This window comes from Petaurus breviceps, unplaced genomic scaffold (genome assembly GCF_028583685.1).
Source record: "Petaurus breviceps papuanus isolate PSGF00001 unplaced genomic scaffold, PetGlider_PUasm1.0 189, whole genome shotgun sequence".
Lineage (NCBI taxonomy): Eukaryota > Metazoa > Chordata > Mammalia > Diprotodontia > Petauridae > Petaurus > Petaurus breviceps.
This window is the reverse complement of record NW_027185809.1, coordinates 7,077,498-7,089,031: the sequence shown is the minus strand read 5'-3', so window position 1 is coordinate 7,089,031 and position 11,534 is coordinate 7,077,498. Positions and strand designations below refer to the sequence as shown.

At 37.5% G+C, this 11,534-nt stretch overlaps 1 protein-coding gene across 1 annotated transcript in view; it reads right to left on the bottom strand.

The window, feature by feature from the left end:
* Positions 1–11,534, bottom strand: part of CATSPER3 (cation channel sperm associated 3) — an 82,458-nt gene that overhangs the window by 61,858 nt on the left and 9,066 nt on the right. The window lies entirely within an intron of this gene.

Sequence of the window (11,534 nt, the reverse complement as noted above, 5' to 3'; positions counted from 1 at the left end):
TTTTTTTTTTTTTTTTTTTTTTTGCTTTTTGGAGGGCAATTGGGTTTGTGACTTGCCCAAGGCCACACGGCTAGTTTTTTGTGTTAAGTGTCTGAGGCCGGATTTGAACTCAGGTACTCCTGACTCCAGAGCTGGTGCTCTATTCACTGCACCACCTAGCTGCCCCCACTTTCAAGTATTCTTGATGAAAAGACCAGAGTTGAACAGAAAATTTGACTTTCAAATACAAGAAGCAAGAGAAGCATAAACAGGAGAGAAATCATAAGGAATTTATTAAAGTTGAGCTGGTTACATTCCTACATGGAAAGATGATATTTGTAATTCATGAGACTTTTATCAGTATTAGGATAGTTGAAGGGGATATATATATATATATATTCACATATATGTGTGTGTATGTATATATATATGTATGTATAGGTGTGTATATGTGTGCATGTATATGTAGACAGAGGGCAAAGGGTGAGTTGAATATGAAGGGATGACATCTAAAAAATAAAATTAAGAGGTGAGAGAGGAATATATTGGGAGAAGGAGAAATGGAGAGATAGAATAGGGTAAATTATCTCACATAAAAGAGGCAAGAGAAAGCTGTTACAATGGAAGGGAAGAGCAGGGAGGTGAAAGTCAACCTTACCCTCATTGGATTTGGCTTAAGGAGGGAATAACATATACACTCAACTGGTATCTTACACTACAGGAAAACAGGGATAAGAGGGGGGAATAATAGAAGGGATGGCAGATTAGGGAGGGGAAATCAGAAGCAAACACTTTTGAAAAGGGACAGGGTTAAAGGATAAAATAGAATAAATGGGGGGGGGATAGGACAAAGGGAAATATAGTTAAGTCTTTCATAATATGATTACTATGGAAATGTTTTGCATAACTTATATTGAATTGCTTGTCTTCCCAGTGGGGAGGAAAGAAGGAAGAAAATCTGGAACTCAAAGTTTTAAAAACAAATATTAAAAAATTTGTTTTTTACATACAATCAGGAAATAAGATATACAGGGTATAGAAATCCATCTTACAAGAAAGTAAGGTGGAGGGGCCTAAAGGGGGGAATAGGGAGGATATAAAAGTGGGCAGAATGGGGGAAAGGGTAATCAGTATGCTTGCCATCTTGGGGTGGGGTAGGGGAGAGATGGAGAGAAAATGCGTAACTCAAAACCTTGTGGAAATGAATGTTGAAAACTAAAAATAAATAAATAAATTCTAAAAGAAAAAGAAAAAAATGACAAGAGATGTTTGCTGAGAATCCCAGACAATACGAAGTGATGCAGAGTAAAGTGAGCAGAACCAAGAGAACAATATATACAAGGACAACAACATTGTCACGGAAATAAATCATTTATTTTTAACATTCTCTTCTTTTTAAGTTTTGAATTCCAAATTCTCTCACTCCTTGCCACCCCTCTCCCAATCACTGAGACAACAAGTAATATGATATCAATTATACATGAAATTATGCAAAGCATATTTCCAAATTAGCTATATTTTCCCCAAACCAGCAAGAAAAATAAAGAATGTCATAAAATTATACTTCACTTTGCACTCACAGTTCACCAGTTCTCTCTCTATGTAGGTGGATAGCATTTTTTCAGCATGAGTCCTTTCACATTGTGTTAGATCATTGTATTGATCAGAGTAACCAAGCCTTTCACATTGATCATCAATCCAGCATTGCTTTTCCTGTACACAATGATCTCCTAGTACTGCTAACTTCACCAACCTCTTCATCATTTCTTATAACACAATAGTACTCCATCACAATCATATGCCACAATTTGTTCAGCCATTACTCAGTTGATCCCCCCCCCAATTTCCAATTCCTTGCCACCACCAAAAGAGCCTCTATAAATATTTTTGTACATATAGGTTCTTTTCCTCTTTCTTTGGTATCTTTGGTATACAGATCTAGTAGTGGTATTGCAAGGTCAAAGGGAATGCATAGTTTTATAGTCCTTTGGGAATAGTTACAAATCATTCTCCAGAATGATCGGACCAGTTCACTACTCTACAACAATTCATTAATGTGCCCATTTTTCCCTCCTGCACTCCAGCATTTGTCATTTATGATAGGTGTGAGGTGGTACAATGGTGATGTTTTAATTTGCCTTTCTTTAATCAATAGTAATTTAAAGCATTTTTCATATATAGCTTAGATTTTCATAGATAGCTTGGATTTCTTCTTCTGAAAAATGCCCGTTCATATCCTTTTACCATTTATCAATTGGGAAAAGGCTCTTATTTTTATAAACTTGACTTAGTTCTATACTCAGTATTAATTTTGAGAAAATGAGGTCTTTATCAAAGAAACTTACAGTAAAAAAATTTTATATTACTTCATTGTCTATGGTACCTTTTAACAAAATGTAGTTTTCCTGATTGTCTCTTTTCATTAGGATTAATTTTGTCCCTGCTTTGTCTGAGATCTTTATTGCTACCCCTTCTCCCTACTTTAGCATATTAGATTCTGCTCCAGTCCTTTATTTTAACTCTTGTGTGTCTTTTTACCTCAAGTGTACCTTCCATAAACAACATATCGTTGGATTCTGGCTTCTAATCCATTCTTCTATCTGCTTCCACTTTGTAGGTGAGCTCATCCAATTCAAGTTCACAGTTTCTCTCTCTCTTCCTATACCCGTCCCTCCTCAAAAGTCTATTCTGCTTCTAATAATTGCCTCCCCCAAACTGCCCTCTCTCCTCAGTTGTGGATCTCTTGTCCCTTTCCCTTCCTATTTCCCTACTGAGTACATTAGATTTTTATACACAACTGAGTGTGTATATATATTTTTCCCTCTTTGAAACAATTCTGATGAGAGTGAGGTTCAAGCATTACCCACTTCCCCCCATTTTTCCCTCCACTGTAAAAGGTCTTCCTTGCACACCTTTTTTATGTGAAAAAAATGTTCTCATTCTATGTCACTTTTCCCCCTCTTTTTAATGCATCCTTCTTTCTCCCATCTTCAGTATTTGAGTGGGATTCCAACATACTCAACTCACACCCATGCCCTCTGTCTATGTAAACTCCTTTTAATTGCCTAATAATGATAACTTTCTTAGGAGTGACATGTATCAGTTTCCTGTGTAGGAATGTAAATAGTTTAACTCTATTAAGTCCCTTAAGATTACTCTTTCATATTTACCTTTTTATACTTCTCTTGAGGCACATATTTGTTTTTTTTTTTTATTTTTGTTCTTGGGATTTGGGGGGTATTTTTTTTGCTTTGTTTTTTGGAGAGGGGAAGGCAGGGCAATTGGGGTTAAGTGACTTGCCCAAGGTCACACGGCTAGTAAGTATTGTCTGAGTCCGGATTTTAACTCAGGTCCTATTGACTCCAAGGCTGGTGCTCTATTCACTGCACCACCTAGCCGCCCCGAGACACATATCTGAATGTCAAATTTGCTATTCAGCTCTGATTTTTCATCAAAAATGTTTGACAGTCTTCCATTTCATTATTTATAATCTGTTTTGTTGGATAGATTATTCTCGGTTGTATCCTTTACCTTCTAAAATGTAACAAGCCCCCTGACACTAACATAGCAGTCACTAAATCCTGTGTGATCCTGACTGTGGCTCCACAGGATTTAAATTGTTTCTTTCTGACTGCTTGTGATATTTTCTCTTTAACCTGGGAAATCTGAAAATTGGCTATAATATTCTGGGAGTTTTCATTTGGGGATGTCTTTCAGGGGAAGATTGGTGGACTCTTTTGATTTCTGTTTTACCATCTGAATCTAAGATATTGGGGCAGTTTTCCTTGATAATTCCTTAAAATATGATGTCTAGGTTGTTTCTTCAATCATGGCTGTTAGGTAATATAATAATTCCTAAATGCTCTCTCCTTGATCTTTTCCTAGATTTTCCTAGTCAGTTGTTTTTCTGATCAGATATTTCACATTTTCTTCTATTTTTTCATTCTTTTGATTTTCTTTATTATTTCTTGATGTTTCATAGAGTTATTGACATTTACTTGCCCAATTCTAATTTTTTAAGGAAATTTTTCCTTTTTTGTTCCTGTTTTCCATTTCCTGATTCTGCCTTTTAAGGAAATCTTTTCGTCAGCGAATTTTTGTACTTCCTTTTCCATATGTCCAATTCTGCTTTTTTAAGGAGTTCTTTTCTGCCACTGCATTTTTGGGTGTGTGTGCCTCTTTTACCATTGAGTTAATTCTGTTTTTAGGATGTTATTTTCTTCACTATTGTGTGCCTCTTTTATCAAGCTGTTAATTCTCTTTTCATAGTTTCCTTGCATCACTCTCATTCCTTCTCCCAATTTTTCCTCTACCACTCTCTTATTTCTTTCTTTAATTTTTCCAGGAATTCTTGTTGGACTTGGGCCCAATTAGTATTTTTCTTTGAGTTTGTGCTTGTAGCTGTTTTCACACTGTTGTCTTCTTCTGATTTTATATCTTGGTCTTCCCTACCGTCATAGTAACTTTCTTGCTCAAGTTCTTTTTGGTGGTGTAGTTGTTTGGTTATTCATTTTTCCAGCCTATTTCTTGATTTTGAACTTTATGTTAAAGTTGGGCTCTGCTCACCTGGGGATGGGGAGACACTATCCCAACCTTCAGACTTTTTCATGCTGCTATTTTCAGAGATAGTTCTTAGTGTCCACCAATTTTTGGTGCTTCCAACATGATCCAAATTTGGTATGATCCAAAAATCGGTGTAGTCCCTGTTCTACTGGTCCATGCTCTGGTCTTTGCCCAGGAAGGGCCTCTGTTCCCCCAAAGTCACGATTCCTAGCCTTCCTCTTGGCCCTGGAACTGTGACCAGGTCCCCTGTTTCCTTGTGACCAACCATCTGTGCTCCTCTCCACTCTGAAGCTGTGACCCAGAACTGCTTATGAGTAACAGAGTTGCTAAACAGAGCCTGGTTCTATGCCCATTAACAGTACAGGAGGGAGAGAGGGCTTCCTATAATCTCTTTCTGACCAATTGTCCAGCCCCCTTACTATTTCTGAGCTGAGAGCTCCCAAAGCTGCTACTATTGCTGGCATCAGGGCCACCTCCAGGGCCCACAGCTGGTGTTGCTGCTATGCTCCAGGCCTGTAGCTACCCTGGTATCACAGAACTCTCCTGCCAACTGCCTAATCTGTCTGAGGCTAGAAAAATGGCTCTTTTGTTGGCTCTGCCACTCCAAAATCTTATTTGAGGCATTATTTTAAAGTTGTTTGAAGGGGAATGTTGAGAGAGTTCAACTGGGTTGTCCCCTCTAATGCACCATATCAGCTCCACCATAGAAGGAAAACAACTTTGAAAGTTGAAACTCTGATCAATGCAAGGACCAGACACATCTCAGAGAAACTCTGATGAAGCAAATCAAAGGAGAAGATAAATATAAAGCATTTTGCAAATCTTAAAACATTCTATAAAGCTGGCCACTAAAATTATTAACATTATAATTGTTATCCTACCTCTTGATAGAAAAGTGATAGGTATAAGGTGCAGACATATACATTTTTTTCATACAGCCATTTTATTTGGCAATGCTTATCTGTTCTAAGCTGCTGGGTTTTTCCTCTTGATTACTGGGGAGGAAAGTCATGGAGGGAATAGAGGTTAACAATAGCTATGGGTAAAAAAAGAGGCCACTGAATCATTTTTTAAATGCACAGCAGATTGGGATATTGGAAAGGGAGCAGAGACAAGCAAGACAGTTTTAGAAATAGCATGTAGAATTTATTATGTACTTTTTTTTTTTGGTTAGGGTTTGGTTTTTTTTTTTGCTTTTTGGAGGGGAAGGCAGGGCAATTGGGGTTAAGTGACTTGCCCAAGATCACATGGCTGGTAAGTGTTAAGTGTCTGAGGCCACATTTGAACTCAGGTCCTCCTGATTCCAGGGCTGGTACTCTATTCACTGCACCACCTAGCCACCCCTCACATACTTTTTTTTAAAAGTAAGTAGTATTAAATGGAGATTCATGGATTCACACAGAATTCTCATTTTGTGTTCTGCTATGTATATAGGAACTCTCTTTTTTTGATGTTTAAGTTCAAAAATTTTTAAATGTATAATAATAACTACAACCATTGGTCTAGCCCAAATTACATTTCTGATAGGGATATATTTAAGTGACCTAACTACCATCATCCTTTCAGTTTAAGAATATATACAAACAATCCATTTTCCAAAAAAAAAAAAAAAAAGCCCATTAAGGTTCTATCACCATGATTTTACCTAATTCTTTTTTTTTCCCCAAGGAGAGCAGCTAGCTTTATTGTGGGCAGTCTTGGTTGGGCCCTGGGGCCGCCTGCCTGGGCTGCTCCCCTAGTCCTGCTTCACACTCAGCCTCTCCAACAGGTACTCGCCCAACCCGGGCTGGGGGTGTGCCCGCACATGGCGCAGCGTGGTCAGGTGGTCGCCCAGACGCTTCAGCAGCTTCACCTCGGCGCCCAGGTAGTGGCTCTCCAAGAAGTCGCCGAGATGTGGATCGGATCGCCTTGGCTCGAGCCCAGGGCGTGCAGCTGCGGGAGGGCCTCGTTCAGGCCCCCTCCAGGTTCAGGGCTGCCCGCTGGCATCCAAGCTGCGACCCCACTCATCCTGGGCAGGTTTCTGAGCAGCCTGAGGAGGGCACGGCCCCGCGCTGGTTCTGGAGCCGCATAAGGCGCCCGGCGGAGAAAGAGCGACCCCCTGGGCAGGGCGACATCGTCCCGATCGAACTAGAAACCCGGGACAGGTAGCAGTAGGACGCCTGCAGGAACACGTTGGCCAGGCGGCTGCCAGCGGCCTCGGCCTCCGAGGAGAAGTGTTGGCGGATCTGGGAGCTAGAGTTCATGGCACCGACGGCGGAGGGAGAAGGCTGCTGGTCCCGGGGGCTGGCAGGGGGCGGCTGGTCCCGGAGGCTGGCGGGCTGCAGAAGGCTGAAGCTAAAAAGCCAGGGGAGCTGGGGGCACCCCGGATCTGTTCCGTCCAAACACTGTTGAAGCAAGAACCAGAGCCGGGCGATGTCGATTTTACCTAATTCTTTTAAGGATCATTTTATACTTTCAGCCACCACCAACTCTTGGGATAAAAGTTCTGAAAGTTTAAGCTCAATTTGCATCTTTTAAGCTTCCAAAGGTCCATATTTGTTATTTCTATGCTTTTCAAGATTTTATGGATTTTGATCCTACCCCACTTAGCTTTTAACAAAGCAAGAAAGTTTTTCAAGTATAATTCTGCCCACATCCAGCCTTTCCAGAGTTGTCATCATAGGCCCCTTGCCTAAGAGATATTCTGCCCACAGCAACTTTGGTTTTCCTTTCAAGATCACAAATATGATATGGAACTATGGACCTTAAGTCCAACAAACAGATAGAGGTATGGTTTGAAGAGCACCGGGTTTAATGTCTGAAGATCTGGATTTGAATCTTTGCTCTAACTACAGTTTCGATGACCCCCCTAACAAGTGACATCACTTATCTGAGTCTCCAATTCCTTATCTGCAAAATGAGAAAGTCAGACTAGATAATCTCTAAAATATCTTTCAGGCCTGCCTCCTGCAGTCCAGTGCACATGACTAGAAGACCTCTGAGCTCTCATACGACTCTGAAATTGTATGATTTATGTGTGACTCCAGGCTCTGTCGCTTCTTCCTTATGTGACCACATACAAGTCATCGTACCTGAGTCTCAGTTTCCTCCCCTAAAAATGGGAACAATACTGGTATTATTACCCCCAGAAGGTTGTTGTACAGAAGGCTTTTGCAATTCAAGTGCTACAAAAATGTAAAATATTATTATTAGGTCACTTTTATCTAGGATGTTGGGGTGCTATTGGAAAGAAGAAGGGGAGAAAACCTTTAGCTATATAACCACCCGATGCTCTCAAGCTAAAGTTAGCAAGTTCCCAATAATAGTTATTCAAGAATTATGTGTGTATGTGTATGTACATACACATACACACATATACATATACATACACACGTGCACACACACACACACACACACCTTTCCCTGCTCCACTCCCAATACAAAAACTTCCTGACCTTGCCTTTTGGAATAGTCAGACCCTCAAAAGGATGTCTGAGAGCTTCTAATGCAATGGTTACACAGGTAACAAATTAGAACAAAAAACACCTAATGCATAAATAGACAAGTTTAACTACATCCATCTTAAGCATATTTCTGAAGCAAGTATAAGTATGATTATATGTTTGCACTGGGAAGAGTTCAAGGCAATATATTCTCTTTTCTTATACATGCAGAACTTTTCATGGAAAGGTAGCATACTATTATAATCTCTTAAGGGAGACACCATTTCTTAGCTAAACTTTATATCACCTCTGGCACTGAGGAAAGGACTCTGCATAATGATGGCATAACAAATATACGTTGAATGAAATGTGATAGAACTACTTGGCAATGATCCAGTTGTTACAGCAAACTTCAGAAACTAGAAATATGGGCCGGTAATTTTGACTTTGTATGCCTTACCTTCCAATGCTGAGCAATTAAAGCAATTAAAAAGCATTTATTAAGCACTTATTATGTGCTTACACTGATCTAGGCCTTGGGAATATAAATGCAATAAATGAAACAATTTCTTCTTTCAAGGAGCTCAAATTCTAATAGGGAAGACAAGAGTATATATACATATATGCAGAATAAATATAAAGAAAATAAATATTTATGCAAAGTAATTCAATGCAAGGTAGTTTGGGAGGATCAGGAAAGGTTTCCCATACAAGGTGGTATTTCAACTGGATCCTGAAAGGACCAGAGAGATTGAATGAGACAGAAGTGAAGTGCAGGTGAATTCCAGGCATGTGGAGAAAGTTCCAAAGCATGGAGATAGGAGATAAAGTGTAACGCATGAGGAAGAGAAAGAAAGCCAACGTAGCTGGACTAAAGAATGTAGTAGAGGGAATAATATACAAGGCGGCTAAAAAGATGGGTTGGAACAAGGTTAAGAAGAATATTAATAGCTAACCAGAACCCCAATTCACATAGTCAAAAGTATATGAACAGCCAGTTCCAAAAAGAAGAAATTCAAGTCATCAACAGTCATGTGAAAAAATGTTCATCAGATTGGTAAAGTTAACAAAAGAAGAAAATTACAACTGTTGGAGAGACTGTGAGAAAACAGGCACATTAATGCTCTATTGGTGGAGCTAGGAATTGGTCCATCCATTCTGGAAAGCAATTTGGAACTAAGCCCAAAATGTCACTAGACTGTAATTTAGTATAACACTATTAGGCCTATACTACAAAAAGATCAAAGAAAGTGGGAAAAGCTTCCATGTATGCAAAAATATTTATATTAGCTCTTTATAGAATCAAAGAACTAGAAAGTGAGTGGGTACAGGTACAGTGAATGGCTGAACAAATTACAGCATATAAATATAATGGAAATGATAAAAAAAAATTATGAAAGGGGCAGTTTCAGAGACTTGTGAAGACTTGTGAACTGATTTGGAGTGAATTGAATAGAACCAAGAGAGTGATTTATATAATAATGACACCATAAAGACAAACAACTTTGAAAGACTTAAGAATTCTCATCAATGCAGTGACCAATTAGAATGTCAAAAGACTGATAATGAAACGTGTTACCCACCTCTTGAGACAGAGCTGATGGACTCAAAGTGCAGAAAGAGACATACATTTTTAGATATGACAAATATAGACATTTGTTTTGTTTAACTATACGTATGTGTTACAAGAGCTTTGTTTCTCTTTTTTCTCTCATTGGGGAAAAATAAATAAATGCTTGTTAATTTTTTTAAATGAAATGTTACCAAAAATTTTTAAGCTAAATAGAGGGGCTTATATTATTAGTGATTTGGAGTTTTATTTCATATGGTTGGACAATTCGTTGTTAATGGTCATGTGATTTATTAATGTCATCATGTAGGAGAGAGACTTCAAACATAAATAAAAAATGTTTCAGATAAGAAGCTGCAACAACATTGATGTTTCCTTTTCCCTCTACCCCTCCTTCCCAACTGGTCTGATAGAAATGACATAAAAAGTTTTAATTGTTCATGGGTAGGCCAAGGCAATATAATAAAAATGACAATCCTATCTAAATTAATCTATTTATTTAGTACCATCCCAATTAAATTACCAAAAAAATGTATTTTATTGAGCTAGAAAAAAAATAACAAAATTAATTTGGAAGAGCAAAAGATCTAGAATATAAAAGGAATTAATGAAAAAAAAAAGTAAAGAAAGGAGATCTAGCAGTGCCAGATCTTAAATTGAATTAAAGGTGGTAATTCTCAAAACTATCTGGTACTGGCTTAGAAATAGAGTGGTGAATTACCAGAATAGAGCAAATATGCAATACATAGTAGTAAATGATTATAGTTACTTTGTGTTTGATAAGTTTAAATATTTAAGCTTTCGGGTTAAGAATTTAGTGTTTAGTAAAAATTGTTGGGAAAACTGGAAAGCAGTCCGGCAGGTCTATATAGACCAATGTCTTACACCATTTACCAAGCTAAGATCAAAATGGAAACATGACCTAGACATAAAGGGAGATATCATAAGTAAATTAGAAGAACATGGAACATATTACCTATCAGATTTATGATAGAAGAATTTATGAATTAATAATAGAGTATTAAGAGATTTAAATTTAAAACTAAAATTAAAACTAAAACCAATGTAGCCAAGATTAGAAGGAAAGCATAAAATTGGGGGGAAATTTTATAGCATTCCTTGAATAAAAGCCTCTTATCTTAAATATAGAGAGAACTTTGTCAAATTCGTAAGAATGAGTTATTCCCCAAATGATAAATAGTTAAAAGATATGAACAGGTAGTTTTTAGAGAAAGAAATAAAAGCTATACATAGTCATATGAAAAATGCTCTAAATTATTACTTATTAAAGAAATGAAAATTAAAGCAATTTTGAAATATCATATCACAATTATAAACTGGCTAAAAGGATGGAAGGAGGAAATGACCAGTGTTAGAGGGAATGTGAAAAAATTAGGACACTATTAGTAGAACTCATCCAATCATTTTGAAGAGTAATCTGGAATTATTACCAAAGAGTTACAAAACTGTGTATGTCCTTGGACCCAGCAATACCATTATTAAGTCTATTTGCCAAGGTGATCAGGGAAAAATGAAAAGAATCTATATTTTCTAAAATATTTCTAGCAGCTCTCTTTGTGTTGGCAAAGAACTGGAAACTTAGGGGCAGCTTGTCAATTGGGGAATGGCTGAATAAGTTGTGGTATATGATTATAATGAAATATTATTGTGCTATAAGAAATGCTGAACAGGTTGATTTTAGGAAAACTTTGAAAGACTTGTATGAAATAATGAAGAGTGAAGTAAACAAAACCAAGAGAATAATGTATATATTAACAGCAATACTGTTTGAAGAGTAAATGTGAATGGCAAAGCTATTCTGAGTTATATGAATATTCAAATCAACTACAAAGAACCAATGAAAGAAGTTGCTATCCACCTCCAGAGAAAAAGCTGATACATGGAACTATGTATTGTACAATTTCATAGATAGAGAGATGATAGATGATAGATGATAGATAGATAGATAGATAGATAGATAGATAGATAGATAGATAGAT